This window comes from Rhinolophus ferrumequinum, chromosome 12 (assembly GCF_004115265.2).
Source record: "Rhinolophus ferrumequinum isolate MPI-CBG mRhiFer1 chromosome 12, mRhiFer1_v1.p, whole genome shotgun sequence".
Classification (NCBI taxonomy): Eukaryota; Metazoa; Chordata; class Mammalia; order Chiroptera; family Rhinolophidae; genus Rhinolophus; species Rhinolophus ferrumequinum.
The window spans coordinates 7,615,504-7,635,036 of record NC_046295.1 but is presented as its reverse complement, the minus strand read 5'-3'; the positions used below and the strand labels follow the sequence as shown (position 1 = coordinate 7,635,036).

The 19,533-nt window shown below is 35.8% G+C and overlaps 1 protein-coding gene and 1 pseudogene across 4 annotated transcripts in view; both read left to right on the top strand.

Annotated features, from left to right (window-relative positions):
* Positions 1–19,533, top strand: part of FANCC (FA complementation group C) — a 321,103-nt gene that overhangs the window by 183,683 nt on the left and 117,887 nt on the right. The gene's annotated exons all lie outside the window — the stretch shown is intronic.
* On the top strand, positions 4,298–19,505 carry LOC117032016 (kallikrein-13-like; annotated as a pseudogene).

Below are 19,533 nucleotides of genomic sequence, written 5' to 3'. Positions count from 1 at the left end.
CATGTAATTTTTCGTAGTATTCTTTAATGATTCTTTGTATTTCTGTGGTGTTAGTTGCAACTTCTCTTTTATTTATGATTTTATTTGATTGGGATCTCTCTTTTCTTGATGAGTTTGGCTAAAGGTTTGTCAATTTTGTTTATTTTTTCAAAGAACTAGCTCTTAGTTTTATTGAACTTTTCTATTGTTTTAAAATTTCTATTGTGTTTATTTCCAAATAGAAGGAACTATTTCCTTCCTTCTTTTTACTTTGGACTTGTTCTTCTTTTTCTAGTTTCTTTAGGTGTAGAGTTAGATTGTTTATTTGAGATATTTCTGGTTTCTTGAGGTAGGCCTATATAGCTATCAACTTTCCTCTTAGAACTGCTTTTGCTGCATTCCATAAATTTCAAAAAGTCGTGTTTTCATTTTCATTTGTTTCAAGATAGTTTTTGATTTCCTCTTTGATCTATTGGTTGGTTAGTAGCATGTTTTCCTCAGTCTCCGCTTATTTGTGTTTTTTCTAGTTTTCTTCCTGTAGTTGATTTCTATTTTCATAACATTGTGGTCAGAAAAGATGCTTGATATGATTTCAACCTTCTTAAATTTATTGAGGCTTGTTTTGTGGTATATTCTGAGACTCTCCCATGTGTACTTGAAAAAAACGTATTCTGCAGTTTTTGGATGAAATGTTCTATAAGTGTCTATTAAGTCGATGGGGGGCATAATGTGACATTTAAAGCCATTATTTCCTTATTAATTTTCTGTCTGGATGATTTATCCATTCATGTGAGTGGGGTAGTAAAATTCCCTACGATTATTGTGTTACCATGAATATCTCCTTTTATGTCCATTAATAATTGCTCTCTATATTTAGGTGCTCCTGTGTCAGGTGTGTACATATGTATGATTGTTATATCCTCTTCTTGGATTGACCCCTTTATAATTATGTAATGTTCTTCTTTGACTTGTTTTTTTAAAAATTTTGTTTTGTATGTATAGCAGTCTATTTTAATCTGATAGGTGTTTAAGTTTGAATATATTCTATAAGGATTACATTTGTATTCCCCCTCCACACTTTATGTTATTGATGTCATGTTTTAGATCTTTCTGTGTTGTGTATCTCCTAACTACTTACTGTAGTTTGAGTTGTGTTTGATAATTTTTTTCTTTTGACCTTTGTAGTAGTTTTTAAAATGTCTGACTCACTGTATTTATTAAATATTTGGCTTTAACTGTGAGATTTTTCTCTTTCTCATATTTTTAAATTTCTGGTTATGATCTTTCTTTTTCTGCTTAAAGAAGACACTTTAACATTTCTTATAAAGCTGGTTTAGTGGTGAAGAACTCTCTTAGTTTTTGCTTATCCAGAAAACTCTTTATCTCTTCTTCAGTTCTGAGTGATAGAGGATTGGCCATAATACTTTTTTTAAAAAATATCCCTAGCTTTGATTTACGTCCTCATGAAAATTCCTCTTTAAGTCAATTATGAGCTTGATACCTCTTTATTCTCCACATTTAAAACTTTCAAATATAGTGTAACCTTGATTTCATGAATCATAGATTTTTAAAAAGCTTCTTTGCAACCACTTTTGAAAAACTGACGTAACTTAGATATTTTATGGACTTGGTTTTTACTTTTTGCAAATATTGCATATGGACCATCTCAGAAAAAAGTAAAGCACAAGGATAAACTAACATTCTAAAAATAGTATTTGTTGATACTTGCAGAATTCAAACGTGCAGACTTAAAATTGAATATAATAAAAATGCAGACTGTTAACATGGAGTGAAGTTACAAAAAAAAAAAAGTAGTTCTCCTAATAAGGTTAAAAAGTTTTGCACTGGAAATGCTTGTTTTTTATTCATCCATGGGCCAGATGTGATGTAGAAAGCAAGATATGTGTTTCCCTAGACCTCTCACTCATGAAAGCCTTGACCTGGTGAAATCACTCATTTGCATGAAAAGCATTTAGTCTTCATATTAGATGCTGTCTGGCCTGCTCCAACCAGGGGCCCAGAGCTCATGCAGTATTTGTGATTACAGTGTGTCTGCACTTTCTGAAATGGAACCCTGGTTCAGCGGACAGCATTTTCACTGTCCTCCAAACTGCTGGGGACAGCAGAGGACTGAACTTTCTTCATGGTGGCCTTGAAAAAAATACTTACATTGATTTCCAAATTGAATACTTTAAAAACGTGTTTTTTCTAATATAATTAAGGAAGCAATTATTTAAGAAGTACTTTTCAGCTTTCTAGACATTAAGTTCCACAGAAATGGGCCTTGTTTTTTTTTTGTTCAGATTTGTATTTCTAACTCATAGCAAGCACAAAATAAAAGCTACTGAATGGATAAAAGTAATTAAATTTTAATCATTCACAATTTTGTCCATTCTCTTTTTCCTAAAATGCTGATTACCCAAACTTTTATGTTATACTTTGTGATGAATCTGTTACAAAATCAAATACGGAGAGAACTATAAATTGAGAGAGCTATAAATTGGTGTGTGTGTGAGTGTGTGTGTGTGTGTGTGTGTGTCTGTGTATTTGTATGTGTATGTGTGTATGCATGTTGACAAGTCCCAAGCTTGTCTTCGGGTCAGACCTCTCCCCTGAGCTCCAGACTCCTAACTGACTGTCTAATATTTTCATTTGGATGTCCATGAGCATAAACTAAACATGTCCAAAATTCCTGTTTTTACCGTGGAAATTTTTCCTCCTGTTGCTTCCCTAAGTTAAAAGCAACCTTCATTCTTCCTCCTGATTCTGAGGTCAGAAACCTTGGAATCATCTGTGGCTACATCTTTTTCTCTTATATTGCACATCCAGTCTTTCAACGAATCTGTCAGTGCTATATCTATGAAATATATTCAAGAGCAGTTTCACTGCTTTCATCTCCATTCAAGCCACCATCACCTCTCATGAGGACTACTGCAGTTTAATTCATTTGTCTTCCTGCTTTCACCCTTGCTCCCCTATGGTTTTAGTCCGAATGATATTTCTTTTATTTAATTAATTAATTAATTATTTAATGTAAAATCTTTATGGTAGAACTGTTTTCATTTTTTAGTAAATAACCAATGGTAGAAATTCTGGATAGAATTCTAGAATCGGTGCATGTTTAACTTCATTAAAAAACCAAAAAAAAAAAAAACCAGAAAAAAACAACAACGAAAAACTGCTAGGTAGTTTTTCAAGGTGGGTATAATAGTTTGCACTCATACTGTCAATGTATAAGAATTATAGCTACAAATGGTCTTTTAAAAGGTGCCTCTGCTTAAAACCTTCCAGTGGTTTCCTATGTCATTCAGAGTGAAATGCAAAATCTGTATGTGGCTTACGAGGCCCTGTATAACCTGACCCCATGTGGTGTTCCTGATCTTCTCTTCCATTTTTTCACTTTACTCCAACCACACTGGCCTCCTTTCTGTACCTCATAGGTACCCAGCAACCTCCTCCCTAGAATTTATACAACTGTTTCCACAGCTCTTCCCCAGAGAGTCACGGGCCTACTTCCAGTACCTCTTTCGGGCATGGCTCAAATGTGACCTTATCTGAGAGGCCTTCCTCATCATCCTGTCTCATGTGTGTGCTGTCCTTACCTTTCTTAATGCTGATCACCCCCTGACATACTGATTATTTTTTCTGTCTCCTCTCCTCATTACCTCCCAACTAGGTTACAAGTTCCATGAGAGCAGAGACTGTTTGAAATCCTAGAACAGTGCCTGGCACACAGTAAGCAGTCAGTGATTATTTACTAAATGAATAAATAAATGAGTATGATTTTAGATGATAAATACATTTAAATGAATTTTAGATGGTAAAACCTGGTGGTGGTGGTGGTGGTGGTAGGGTTTCCATTAGGAAAGAAGAGAATGAACAGACAGAAGGTTGGGCATGGTCAAGAAAAAAATGAGTAGTCCAGTTAGGCTGAAGAACAAGGTACTTAATGGAGAGAATTAGCAATTAATATTAAAAAGTTTGGGAGAAATTTTGGAGGGCCATTAATGCCAGCTTGTGAGTTTGTTCATAAATTAGGGCAACTGAAGGAGCTACTGAAAGTATTTTAACCCTGGCATTGGGAGAGAGGTATTTGTCATTATTAGCACGCCTCCCTGTTCTCTCTTGCTCTCTAGTTTTTCTTAATCCTTCCTTTACTCACTTATTCCTTAAACATATTTTGAGTGCTTACTGTGTATATGCAGATGTTGGGGGATATAAAGATCTTGCCTTCAAGGATCAAGTAATTGTAATACAGTCGAACAAGTGAAGGAGGAGAAGAACAGCATATGGAAGGTACTGTGGTAGTGCAGAGAGAATGGGCAAAGCTTTGGTGGGAAGAGATTGGGGACGTCGCAAGGGTGTTCGGAAAGGTTTTCAGGAGATGATAGTTGAACTTTGCATCATGATGTATGAGTTTCCAGGTAAGCAGAGGCCTACGGTGTGCATGGAACTTGGAGAACTGAAAGTGATTTGAGGTGCATGTAGGAAAGTAAAGAAAAAACTGGGAAAGGTATTCCTGATAATGATAGTAAGGACAGGCTGTCCCGTTTATCATATATTAGCTGTGCATGAGAGTTAGAAAGGGCCAGATCCTGATATGGGCCAAATGGCCTATACTAAAAATACGCTTAACCTGGAAGGCAGGGATTTTAATTGGAGGAGTTTAAATGGTGGTTGCGGAGTGGGGGCAGGGGCACTATGTATTACATAAATGTAAACAAGATAGTGGCTTCGGTGTTGAAAATACATTTAAGAATACATGAGGCAGGACTTGGTACTGTTTAGTTGCTATGGAAAGGAGAGAGGAGCCATTAAGGATAATGCTGAGATTTTAGGGAACTAATAAATAACACCTCTGTCTTCTCCTGAGTTAAGAACCAGTTGATACAAGATATCGGAAATAGGCAATTGGAAATCAAAGCATCAATACCTTAACTCTTAAAACAGATTCAAGAATGTAACTTACATCTGTGGTTTGATAGACAAATGAGCTAGACACAGCTAAGCTGAACCACCATGGGCCTGTCTGGCATGGAATGAGCCTGCAGCTAAGCATGTTGCAACAGTAGACCAGACACATCCTTCCTGTAGGTAAGGCAAGTTGGAAACAGTGGAGAACTGTGTATGGTGCTGGGCATTTTTAGTTTCTCCTCCCACATCGACCAAGTAGGTCAGTTCTTCTCCTTGAGGAGACAGTGAGGGGGTTGTGATGATGTCATAGGTTGGGCTCTCTGGAAATCTGACTCTGAGGGGAAGATCAGTGTGCAGGGAATGCTTTGGGGAGTGACAGCTGTGGGGGAAAGGAAGGAGGCAGGATTGTGCAGAGGGGCGAGTTTAGCTGTAGCTCAGTCTCAACAGAAACCTCTGCTGTGCCTACACGGACAGGACAGGAGGGCTGGGCCTTTATACTTTAGAAGTGTCCGTCAGACATTGGGTTGTGGGCACCGGGGGAAGGGGTGTGACCTTGGGCGAGGCACAGACAGCTGAGAATGGCAAGGATGTGGCATCACAACATCCTTCAGAGATACCAAAACTATTCCTTCTCTTTTTTTCCCTTCAGGGGAGTGGGTTTGACATTCTGTCTTTTCTGGAAACATGAGGACTGGGCGATTTTGTTTCCCTCTAAAACAGAACAGTTTTTGGACTTGGGCATCATGGCGGATGGTAGTACCATTCACTGAGAAATGTAAGGGGAGGCCAGGTGGCAGGGTCCCTGAAATAAACTAAGTAAGAATGTACACGAGGAAGGGGTTGGCTATCAGATCGTCCCAACAGTTGTCCCATATTCTTCTTCTGTGCCATGTTCCAGACAGTTACATGTAGAGGCACTGGCTTCTATCCTTCCTTCCTTACTACCTTGTGTTGTTCCTTTACGTCCTTGGGACCATAGCTTAGGGGATACAATCCAAATTGAGTCCTCTTCCATTTCTCTTCCTGCCTGTTATTGAATAGACTGGTTGAGAATAGGTAACTGAGAAAGGGAAAGCATGGAAAATTACTTTATCGTTTTGTAAATGTATTTTCCCCAGGGCTTTAGAAACCACCAAAGCTGTCTGCCATACTGTGTTAAGGGCAGTGGAGTTTGGGAGTACACTACCCAATTCCACACATGCTTAAGTAAATCCATGAAATGGCATCTACCTTACAAAATGTCATGTTTTTATTTAGTCTGATAAAGTTTTCTCAGCATTTCACAGTTTTGCAATATAAATATGGCAGTAAGCATTTTGCAGGGCTTTGGAAAAAGTGAAAATCACTGCTATTCTCATTTTAAGGTATTTTAAGTTCATTCGATACGATCAGCCGTTCATTCCATACATGAGGTCTAATTGTGAATGTTTTTATGTTTTTATATGTGCACGTTTTAGGGGAGTGGTAACTGTCTCCTGAGTCATTAATGTAAATGCACTGAACTTATTATTAAACTACCCAGAATAAAAATTTGCTTCCTCTAAAGGGGCAAAATGAGATACCATTTATGTTCTTGGCTAGGTTTTTCTTTTTTCTTTTTTTTTTTTTTTCATTTCACTTAGATGGAGTTCTGCTTATTATAACTCTAAATTGTATCAGATTGTTTTTTAGTAAATTGCCACTCCTCAAATAGGCCAGATCAAGACATTTATTGCCAATTAGGAACAGGATGTTTGAGATGTTTAGTGATGTTCTCTGGATGACCTGTTTTATGTTTTCTATTTATTTTGTTTTATTTTCGTTTTATGATCATGTTGGCTTTTCCATTAAACTATAACTTTAATTGAGTTGGCTTAGTTAATAGTACATTGACCAGATCCCCTTCTCTAATTCCCAGCCCTCTCCTTATTCCAACCCTACCCCGAATTCTCCTATTGTGTCCCAACCTCAGTCTGGACTGAAGGGAATTTTTAGGTCTGTGCCTTACAGATATAATGTGTGTTTGTAAGACAGGCACATTGTATTTCAATATGAATTGCCTGGCTAGTGCTCCTTGGGCCCTTTAGGGATAAATCCCTGTGAAAAGTAAATTTAGACAGTAATGTCTATACTAGTGGGCATTTCTTAGTGAATAGCCACCGGTTAGGGCTGTGTGGATGTCTGCACTACATGTGGCAGCATGATCTCTACATCTGTTTTAAAGTTCAGTTGTTGCCTAGACCACATGTGCATGTCTTTAAGGGGCTGACATCCATCCCTCCCAGGATCCAGGCACGATAAGCTGATACATATAACTGGCTTACTTACTCTTTTTGACTTAGAGATTGTTATACTTTGTCTTGGTTTGACTGTTGTTCCTATCAGTTTTGGTTCTGTTTAATATTGACAACAGTGGAGTTACTATAAATTAGAAGCAAGGCAAAAGAACCAGGCATGTTTAAACCCATAAATCTTGATTTCCAGGTCTTTTAAAAGTTTTATGATTTAAATAGAATTTAACTCTATGGTAGATATAACCAGTACTTGTAAAAATTCTGGCTATCAGAAGGCTTTAATAGCTCAACTGGAACTAAAAAATAATCTTGGACAAGTCACTGTTTTAAGAATCAGAAAATCTAGATCTGTTCTGGCTCTACTAGTGAGATATTTTATAAATTACATACCCTCATTTATATATCTTAAAAAGGGTTAAAAAATACTGTATGATTCTACTTACATGAGGTACTAAGGTAATCAAATTCATAGAAACAGAAAGTAGATTGGGGGCTGAAGGAGGAGGGATATGGGATTTATTTAATGGTCATAGATATTTAGTTTTACAAGAAAAAAAGTTCTTGAGATCTGTTGCACGACGATGTAAATATACTTAACGCTACTGAACTGTATAGTTAAAAATGGTTGCAATGGTAAGTTTTTTGTTATGTGTTTTTTTAATCACAAAATAAAATTTAAAAGTTTTAAATGGATAGTGTTACTGTTAATTGAGTGCTTTGTATGTTCCTTAAGTGCATTACCTCATTAAATATTCACAAATCCATGCATATAGGTAATATTACCCTGTTTCATAGATGAAAGAACTTAGATTTGGAAAAGTAATTTGCCGGTGGTAAATAGCAAACCATTTTGGATCTTGATGTGACTCTTAAGACACTCAAAAAAAATACATTACCACTAGGTAAACTTAAGCCAGACTATCTTTAAGGCTTTTTAGCCCTGGAATCTATGATTCTGTAATTCTGAGATTCTCCAGGTACCCTGCAGAGACCCTTCAAGTGAGAAAAAATTTAAATGTTTAGGTGTTCAGAGACTACCTCTCTATCATTTATAGTAAATAAAAAACGCCATACTAGATTTAGTCTGTAGTACAGCAGCACCAAATGCTGTTTATGGGAAGCCACAGTGTTACTCAAATATTAGAAAAGTTAAGGTGGTTGTAGTGATTACTTCTGTGGAAAGGCTTGGTAGACACTGATTAGGGCCTTCACCTTTTCATTATATTTCTTCTACTTTTTCAGTTTTTAATAACAAGTATAACTTCTGTTTTGGGTTGAATTGTGTCCCCCAAATTCATATGTTAAAGTTCTAAACCCCCACTACCTTAGAATGTTGACCTTATTTGTAAATAGGATCATTGCACATGGAATTAGTTAAGATGAAGTCAGCTGGAGTAGGTTAGGCCCCTAATCCAATATGACTGGTATTATTTATAAAAAAGGAAAATTTGGACACAGAGACATGCACACAGAGACCAACGTCAGGTGAAAGTGAAGGCAGAGATTGGGGTGATACTTCTACAAGTCAAAGAATGCCAGAGATATAGAGGGAACCACCAGAAGCCAGGCAGAGACATGGAACAGATTCTTCTTCAGAACCTCAGAAGGAACCAACCCTGATGACACCTTGATCTCATAGCTCTAGCATCCAGAATTGTGAGATAATAAATTTCTGTGGTTTAAGCCACTTAGTTTGTGGTACATTATTACAGCAGCCCTAGCACTCTAATACAACTTCTAAAATGGAAAAGAAAAAAAACGGAAAAAAAATTAGCCATGGTTCCTGGGAGTTTAATCCCAATCAATATTTAAATTAAGGAAGGAACTTTATACCTGATACTCATTATAATAATTTTTATAATTGGAAAGAATGGGAAGCAGCCCTAATGTCTAGGCATTAATAACTAACCAAATTATAGTATATCTACTTGATGAAATATTGTGTTGTCATTTTGTATAGCTTGTAAAATCATGTGGAAAATGTGTATAACATAAATAAAAAGTTGGATGTAAAAATGTTTATACAAAATGATAACTAACAGCTGTACAAAATATATATGCATTGACTAAGATTAGAAGGGAACACAGAAAATAAAAAAGCTTTGTTAGGATAGTGGATATAGGTAGATTTTTCCTTAATTGTTTTTTCTTTTTTACTTTGTTGATTTTATTACATAGAATTATGACAATGGATTGTGGCTGTCATATTACCTTTTAAAAGTCAAGGTTATTGAGGGAAATTTTATGTGCAATAAAATGTACCCTTTTAAAGTGTACAGTTTGATAGTTTTGACAGATGTATATTCTCTTGTAACCACCACTACAATCAAGAAATAAAACATTTCAAACACAAGGGAAAAGAAGCAATGGAGATACAGAGAAAAGAAATGATAAAATGGCTGTAGTATGTCCTCGTATATCAATAATCACCCTAAATGTAAATACACTGAACTAACCAATCAAAAGGCACAGAGTAGCAGGATGGATTAAAAAACAAGACCTGAATATATTTTGCCTTCAGGAGATCCATCTCAGCTACAAAGACAAACATAGGCTCAAAGTAAATGGGTGAAAGACGATACTTCAAGCAAATGGCATCCAGAGAAAAGTGGCTGTAGCTGTACTTATATCAGACAAAACAGATTGCAAGAAAAAAAGGTTAAAAAGAGACAAAGATAGAAATTTTATAATGAAAAAGGGGACAGTTCATCAAAAAGACATAACACTTATCAATATATGTGCACCCAACCTGGAAATACCAAAGTATATAAAGCTATTACTGACAGACCTAAAGGGAGGCTCTGACATAAATACAGTTATATAGTTAGGGGCCAGAACACCCCATTGACAGCAATAGGTAGATCATCTAAACAGAAAGTCAAGAGGAAATATTGGCCTTGAATGACGTATTAGACCAAATGGACATAATCAACATTTATAGGACTTTTCATCCGAAAACAACAGAATATGCATTCTTCTCAAGTTCACTTGGAACATTCTCAAGGATAGACTATATATTTGGGCACAAAGCTAGTCTCAATAAATTTAAGAATATTGCAGTCATACCAAGCATATTTTATGGTATGAAACTGAAATTAACAATAAGAACGATGGAAAAACCATGATGCAGAGATTAAACAACATGCTATTGAATAACTATTGGGTCAAAGAAATAAAAGAGGAGGTCAAAAGATACATAGAGACAAATGGAAATGAAAATACGACATACCAAAATTTCTGGGATGCAGCAAAAGCGGAAACAAGAGGGTAGTTTATAGCATTATAGGCCTATCTCAAGAAACAAAAAAAATCTCAAATAAACAATCTAACATTACACCTTCAAGAACTAAAAAAAGAAGAACAAAAGGAGTCCAAAGTCGGTGGAATGAAGGAAATAATAAAAGAGTGGAAATAGAGGAAATAGAGAATAAAAAGAAAATAGAAAAACATAATGAAAGCACTGGTTCTTTGAAAATATAAAATTGACATATCTATAGCTAGACTTATTAAAGAAAAAAGAGAAAAGACTCAAATAAAATAAGAAATGAAAGAGGAGAAGTAACAGAAGTTACAACAGACACCACAGAAGAACAAAGGTTTTTACAAGAATACTGTGAAAGTATACACCACCAAATTTGATAACCTAGAAATGGACATATTCTTAGAAACATATAACCTTTCTAGACTGAACCATGAAGACTGGAAAACTTAAATAGACTGATCACTAGTCAGGAAATTGAAACAGCAATTGAAAACTTCCCCAAAATAAAAGTTGAAGACCTAATGGCTTCACTGGTGAATGCTAACAACACTCAAAGAAGATTTAATACCTATCCTTTTCAGATTCTTCCAAAAAACTGAAGAAGAGAGAATACTTTCTAACTCATTTTACAAGGCTGATGTTAGCCTGATACCAAAATTAGGCAAGGGCAACACAAAAAGAAAATTACAAACCAATATCTCTGATGAGCAAAGGTGCAAAAATCCTAAACAAAATACTAGCAAATACAATAGTACATTAAAACGATAGTACATCACTATCAAGTGTGGTTCATTCCAGGGATGCAAGGATGGTTCAACATCCACAAATTAATCAATGTGATATACCACATTAACAAAAGAAAAGATAAAAAATATATATATATATATATGATTATATGAATAGATGCAGAAAAAGCATTTGATAAGATACATTCATTTATGATTAAAATATTTAATAAAATGGGTATAGAAGGAAAGTACCTCAATATAATAAAGGCCACATATGACAAACCCTCAGCTGATAGACAATGGTGAAAGACTGAAAGCTTTTCCTCAAAGATCAGGAACAAGACCAGGACGCCCACTCTCGCCACTGTTACTCAGCATCATACTGGAACTCCTAGACAGAGCAATCAGGCCAGAAAAAGAAACAAACGACTTCCCAAGTGTGAATGAAGGAGTTAAAATTGTTGCTATTTGGAGATGACATGACTCTATAGAAAACTCTAAAGACTCCACCAAGAGACTTAGAAACAATAAACAAATACTGTAAAGTGAAAGTATACAAAATCAATATACAACAATCTGTTGCATTCCTATAACCAACAATGACATATCAGAAAGAAAACAATTGTAATAAAAAGGATAAAATACCTAGGAACAAACTTAAAGGAAATGACAGACCTGTACACTGAAAACTGTAAGACATTGAAGAAAGACAAAGAAATGGAAAGACATTTCATGTTCATAGATTGGAAGAATTAACATTGTTAAAATGGCCATACTACTTAAAGCGATATACAGACTTAATGCAACCCCCATCAAAATCACAATGGCATTTTTTTCAAAGAAATAGACCAAAAATCCTTAAATTTCTATGGAACCACAAAAGACCCCAATTAATCAAAGCAATCCTGAGAAAAAAGAACAAAGCCGTAGGTATCACACTCCTTGACTGAAACTATATATACTACAGTATTTAAAACAGTTCGGTATTGGCAGCAAAACACACACACAGACCAAAGGAACATAATTGAGAACCCAGAGATAAACATACATCTGTATGTATGTATTATGTGTGTGTATATGTATATATGTGTATACAGAGGGTGCTAAAAAATGTGTACACATTTTAAGAAAGGAAAACTACTAAAATTGCAATACTCAATATGTACCAATAGCAAAAGCTGAATACAAGTCACGTTTGACTTCTGCAATTACAAGAGGTGCTCCAAGTGGTACCATCAGACACTTCTGATTACGGCAAACTACTGCTTGAGCAACACTGACCAATATGTCCACTTGTATACACTATTTTGGCACCCCGGTATTTTGTTAAATTTATATCTAAGTATTTTATGTTTTTGATGCTCATTATTTATTTCATTTTTTGTGGTCAGTACATAGAAGTATACTTTTGTTTATTCACTTAGTATTCTAGGACTGTGCTGAACTTACTAGCTTTGCACAGATTCTTTAGGATTTTGTGCTTAGTCATATTTTAGGTTTTAGTGCCCTATCTGTATGCCTTTAATATTTTTTTGTTGCTTAATTGAACCGGCCAAAGCCTTTGGTGCAGTGTTGAATACCTGCTATGAGAGCTAACACCTGCTCTGTTTTCTGATCTTAGGGGGAAAGCATTCAGCCTTTCACCATTAAGCATGTTTGTAGCAGTGGGTTTTTCATAGAAAGTTGAGGTAATTCCCTTCTATTTATAATTTATTGAAAGCTGTTACGATAAATGAATGCATAATTTTTTTATTTTTAAAAATTGTGGTAAAATATACATAACATAAAACGTTTAAGTTAAACAGTTCAGTTGAATAAATACACTCACATTGCTGTGCAACCACCACCACCATCCATCTTCAGAAATTTTTTATCTTACAAAACCAAAACTACCCATTGAACAATAATTCTGCATCCCTTACTCACCCACCCAGTCCCACATAACCACCCTTCCACTTCTGTCTTATATAAGTGGAATTATACAATATTTGTCTTTTTGTGACTGGCTTATTTCACTCAACATAATGACTTTAAGGTTCATCCATGTTGTGGCATGTGTTAGCGTTTTCTTCCTCCTTAAGACTAAACAGTATTCCATTATGTGTATGTATATGTATGTGTGTGTTTGTATATACACCATACCACATTTTGTTTATCCACTCATCAGTCAATAGACACTTGGGTTGCTTCCGGCTTTTGTCTATTATGAATAACGCTGCTATGAACATTATGTACAAATTATCCATGTGAATCTCTGTTTTCAATTCTTTTGGGCATATACCCAGAAGTTGAATTGCTGGATTATGTGGTAATTCTCTGTTTAATTTTTTTGAGGTATCGCCATACTATTTTCCATAGTGGCTGGGGCATTTTATATTCCGACCAGCAGTGCATGAAAGTTCCACTCTCCCAAACTGCCCCAGCACTTGTTATTTTCTGTTTGTTGTTGATTTTTTTTCTTTTTATAAAACTATCCTTGTAGGTGTAAAGTGATTTTTCATTATGGTTTTGATTTCCATTTCCCTAATGATTAGTAATGTCAAACATATTTTCATATGCTTATTGGCCATTTGTAAATCTATTCAAGTTCTTTGCCCACTTTTTAACCAGATTTTGTTGTTGTTACTGAGTTGTAGGAATTTTTATATGTATTCTGAATATTAACCTCTTAAGTATAATTTGCAAATGTTTTCTCTCATTCTGTGCATTGCTTTTTCACTACGTTGATAGTGTCCTTTGATGCACAGAAGTTTGACATTTTTATGAAGTCCAGATTATCTGTTTTTTTTCTTTTGTTGCTGTGCTTTTGGTGTTACAGCCAAGAAATCATTGCCAAATCCAATGTCATGAAGCTTTCCCTCATGTTTTCTTCTAAGAGTTTTATAGTTTTGAGTCTTATTTAGAACTTTGATCCATTTTGAGTTAATTTTTGTATGTGGTGTAAGGCAAGGGTCCAACTTCATTCTTTTGTACATGGGGATGTCCAGTTTTTCCAACACTATTTTGTTGAAGAGACTGTGCTTTCCCCATCAAATGGACTTCACACCCCTGTTGAAAATCATGTAAACGTGTGTGAGGGTTTATTCCTGGGCTCTCTATTCTATGTCATTGGTCTGTATGTCTATCTTTATGCCACTACCATAATGTTTTGATTACTGCAGAGTTGTGGTAAATTTTGAAATCAGAAAGTGTGAGATCTCCAACTTTGTTGTTTCTTTTCAGGATTGTGTTGGCTATGCGGAGGCCCTTGAGATTCCATTTGAAGTTAAGGATAGATTTTCTATTTTTGCAAAATATACCATTGTGGTTTTGATAGGGATTGTGTTGAATTTATAGGTTGCTTTGGGTAGTATTGACAATAATATTAATTCTTCCAATCCATGAATATGGGATGTGTTTTCATTTATTGGTGTCTAATTTCTTTCAGTATTGTGTTTTAGTTTTAGTTTTCAGTTCATAAGACTTTCCTCTCTGTGGTTAAGTTGATTTCTAAGTATTTTATTCTTTTTGAACCTATTGTGAATGGAATTCTTTTTTTTTTTTTTTTTTAAGATTTTATTGGGGAAGGGAAACAGGACTTTATTGGGGAACAGTGTGTACTTCCAGGACTTTTTTCCAAGTCAAGTTGTTGTCCTTTCAGTCTTAGTTGTGGAGGGCGCAGCTCAGCTCCAGGTCCAGTTACCGTTGCTAGTTGCAGGGGGCGCAGCCCAGGAGTCGAACCGGCAACCTTGTGGTTGAGAGGACGCGCTCCAACCAACTGAGCCATCCGGGAACTCAGCGGCAGCTCAGCTCGAGGTGCCACGTTCAATCTTTAGTTGCAGGGGGCGCTGCCCACCATCCCTTGCGGGAGTCGAGGAATTGAACTGGCAACCTTTTGGTTGAGAGCCCACTGGCCTATGTGAGAATCGAACCAGCAGCCTTCGGAGTTAGGAGCATGGAGCTCTAACCGCCTGAGCCACCAGGCCGGCCCCTGGAATTCTTTTTTGAGTAATCATTTCTCATGTATAGAAACACAGTGGACTATTGTGTGTTGATTTTGTATCCTGCAACTTTGCTGAATTCATTTATTCTAACATTTTTTGTGTGTGTGTATGTGTGACATCATTAGGGTTTTTTACATATAGTCAGGTCATGTCATCTGTGAACAGAGCTAATTTTACTTTTTCCTTTCAAGCTTAGATGCCTTTTATTTCTTTTTCCCATTTAACTGTTCTGGCTAGAACGTGCAGTACTATGTTGAAGAGAAGTGGTGAGAGAAGTCATCCTTGCTTTGTTCCTGATGTTAGAGAGAAAGCTTTAAGTTTTTTATCATGGAGTATGATGTTAGCTGTGGACCTTTCATATACGGCCTTTATTATGTGACGTTTTCTTGTATTCCTAATTTGTTGAGTGTTTTTTGTTTGTTTGTTTGTTAATCACAAAAGGATGTTGAATTTTGTCAAATTGTTTTTCTGCATCAATTCACATGACCATGTGTTTTTTTTTCTTTATTGTTAATATGATTTATTTCATTCAGTTTTGCATGATGAATCATCTTCACATTTGAGGAATAAATTCTACTTAGTCATGGTGTTTAACCTTTTAATATGTTGTTGAATTTGGTTTGCTAGGATTTTTTTTTAATCAATATCAGAGATGTTGGTTTACAGTTTTTGTTTTGTTTTGTTTTTTTATAGTGTCTTTAGCTGGATTTGGTATCAGGGTAATAGTGATAGAATGAATCATCCTCATAAAATGATTTAGTTAAGTGTTCTCGCCTCTTTAATTTTTTGGAAGTGATTGAGGAAGATTGGTGTTAATCCTTCTTTAAATATTTGGTAGAATCCTCCAGTGAATCCACCTAGTCCTGGGATTTTCTTTGTTGGGAGGTGTTTGATTACTTATTCAGAATCTCTCCTTACTAGCTATTGGTCTTTTTAGAGTTTTTATTTCATCATGATTCAGTCTTGGTAGGTTGTGTTTTTCTAGGAATTTGTCCATTTCATCTACATTATCCAATTTGTTGGTATACAGTTGTTTGTGGTACTCTCTTATAACCCTATCATTTCTGTAAAATGTCCTCTCTTTCATTTCTGATTGTTATATGAATCTTATCTCTTTTTATTATTATCCAATTAAGGTAACAGTTTGTCAGTTTTGTTCTTTGTTTTCGTCAAAGAACTAAATCTAGGTTACACTGATTTTTGTCTAGTTTTCTATTTTCTTTTATCTCTACGGTAATGTTTATTATTTCTTTCTGGTAACTTTGAGTTAATTTGTTCTTTTCTAGTTTTTTAAGTTTTCTTAAGGTTTAAAGTTTGGTTGTTAAGATCTTTTTAAAGTAAACATTTACAGCTGTAAATTTTCCTTTTGCCTTTTTTTTTTTTTGCTTCATCCCAAAAGTTTTCATGTTTTGTTTTCATTTTCATTTGTCTCAAGATATTTTCTAGTTTCCCTGTGATTTCTTCTTTGAACTGTTCATTGAGTGCATTAATTTACATATATTGTGGATTTTCCAGTTTTTCTCTTTTCTAGCTTAACATATCGTCTGTCTTGGAGAAGGTTCCATGTGCATTTGAAAAAAAAAAATCTTTTCTCCTATTTTTGGATGCAGTGCTCTTTATATGTCTCTTAGCTCTCTTTAGTCTATAGTGTTGTTTAGGTCCTCTGTTTCCTTAATAATTTTATGTCTGGTTATTCTGTCCATTATTGAAAGTGGGATGTTGGAGTATTCTACTGTTATTGTGGAGCTGTCTGTTTCTCTCTTCAATTCTGTTAGTGTTAGCTTGCTTTACATATTTAGGAGTTCTGATATTTGGTGCTTATATGTTTACAATTGTTATATGTTTTTGGTGAATTGGCCCTTTTATTATTATATAATGTCCTTCTTTGTCTCTTGTAGCAGTTTTTGATTTATAGTCTATGTTGTCTGATATGATATAACCACCTCTGCTCTCTTTTGCTTGTTTGCATGAATAATTTTTTCCCAATCTTTTACTTTCAACCACGCCTGCCCTTAGATCTAAAGTGAGTCCCCTGCAGACAACTTATAGTTGAATCCTATTTTTTTTACCGATTCTGCCAATCTGTGTCTTTTGATTGGAAAGTTTAACCCATTTACATTTATAGTAATTATTTATGTGGAAGGGATGTATTATATTGCCATTAAGTCTTTGTATTCTATATGTCATATGTCATACAGTTCTTTTGTCCCTTGTTCTTTACTTTCTCCTTTATGATTAGTTGATTTTTTTTTTTTTTGTAGTGACATGTTTTGATTCCCTTCTCATTTCCATTTGTGTAGATTCTATAGATATTTTCTTTATGGAGTATATTTTAAACTGATAAAAACTGAATCTGTTTTAAACTGAAATCAACTTTTACTTCAATCACATACAGAAGTTCCTTTGTAGCTCTGCCATTCCATTTTATCTTATAGATGTCACAAATTACATCTTCATATATTATGTACTTATTAACTTAGATTTATAGTTACTTTTTATGCTTTTGTCTTTTAAGTTCTATACAATAATTAAAATGGATTTATGTACACCCAATACTATAGTACCAGATTCTATATTTGTTCATATATTTAACTTTACTGGAGAACTGTGTATTTCTATATGGCTTTGCATTTCTGTCTAGTGTCCTTTCAGTTCACCTTGAAGGACTGACTCTGTCTAGCATTTTTTGTAGGGCTGTCTAGTGGTAATGAATTCCCTCAGCTTTTGTTTATCTGGGAAGGTCTTAATTTCTTCTTTATTTTTGAAGAATATATTTACCAGATACAGTAATATTGGTTGGCAGGTTTTTTTTCTTCATCACTTTAAATGTGTCACCACATTCTTTTGGCCTGTAATGTTCCTGTTGAGTAGTCTGCTGATTATCTTATGGTAGCTTTCTTATTTGTGACAGACAAGTTGCTTTTTTCTTACTGCTTTCAATTATCTCTTTCTCTATTGGATTTTTGACAGTTTGATTGTTACATGTTTCAGTGTGGACCTCTTTTAGTTCATCCTAGTGGGAGTCTTTTGAACGTCTTGAATTTGGATGTCCAATTCCTTGTTTAGCTATTATTTCTTCAGATAAACTCTCTGCCCCTTTCTCTCACTCTTCTCCTTCTGGGATTCCCAAAATGCATGTATTGGTGTGCTTTATGGTATCCGTAAATCACTTAGGCTCTCTTCTCTTTTCATTCTTTTTCTTTTTGTTCCCGACTCAATAATTTCATATGCTCTCTCTTGAAATTCACTGGTTCTTTCTTCTGCTTATTTGAGTCAGCTATTGAACCCCTCTAACAAAATTGTCAATTTTGATTTATTTTTCAGCTTCTGCATTTCTGTTTGGTTGTTTTTTAAAAAATAGTTTCTATCTATTGATATTCTAATTTTGTTTATGTATAAATCATCTTCCTTTAGTTCTCTGTACATGTTATTCTTTAACTCTTTGAGCATGTTTAAGACAGTTGTTTTATGAGGCAGCTGGCTACAGAAGTTTTTCACCCAGCCCCTTCAGTTAGGCCTCTCCCATCCAACCCCTGAATCCCAGAGCTTCCACGTGGCCCTTGGTCACAGTGATTACCTTCTTAACCGTGGCTTTGTCAGGCGGCATCTCTCAGGAGTATTCCAATATTCTCATTGGGACTAGTGGGTTTCTTCTGGGTGGCTATACCTGCCTCCCTCATTCTCAGCCCTTAAAGGCAGCCCTGCTTGTACAGGAGTCGCTGCTCTGTGGGGGAGTCCTGATCCAACCCAGATTGGTCCTCACTGTAGCACACTGTCTGAAGGAGGGGTACAGAGTTTACCTGGTCAAGCACGCCCTGGAATGTGTGGAGGCCAGAGAGCAAGTGAGGGAGGTAGTCTGCTCTGTCCCCCACACTCAGTACCAGAGCTTCCCTGCTCACCTGAACTATGACCACAACATCATACTTCTGGAGCTACAGTCCTCAGTCTGGGTCATGAGCCACATCCTTGTTGTGCATCTCTCCTATGATGACTGCCTCCCTGCTGGCACCTGCTGTCAAGTATCTGGCTGAGACACTACCATCAGCCCTCAGGTGAGTTATCCTCAAACCTTACAATGTGCCAACATCTAGCTGTGCTCAGATGAGGAGTGTTGTTAAGTCTACCCAGGGAAGATCACGCCCAACATGCTGTGTGCCGGCACAGAAGAGGGCAGCTAGGCGACTCCAGTGGCCCTGTGATTTGTAATGGTATGCTCCATGGCATCGTCTCCTGGGGAGGCTTCCCATGCCAGCAGCCCAACCAGCCTGGCGTCTAAACCTGAATTTCTCAATATGTTTCATGGATCCGAGAAATGATCTGAAAACAGAAAACCCAGAAGAAGAAATGGAGGAAAGGCCCGCAATAAAAGTCAAGTAGACTTACCAGCCTCCATC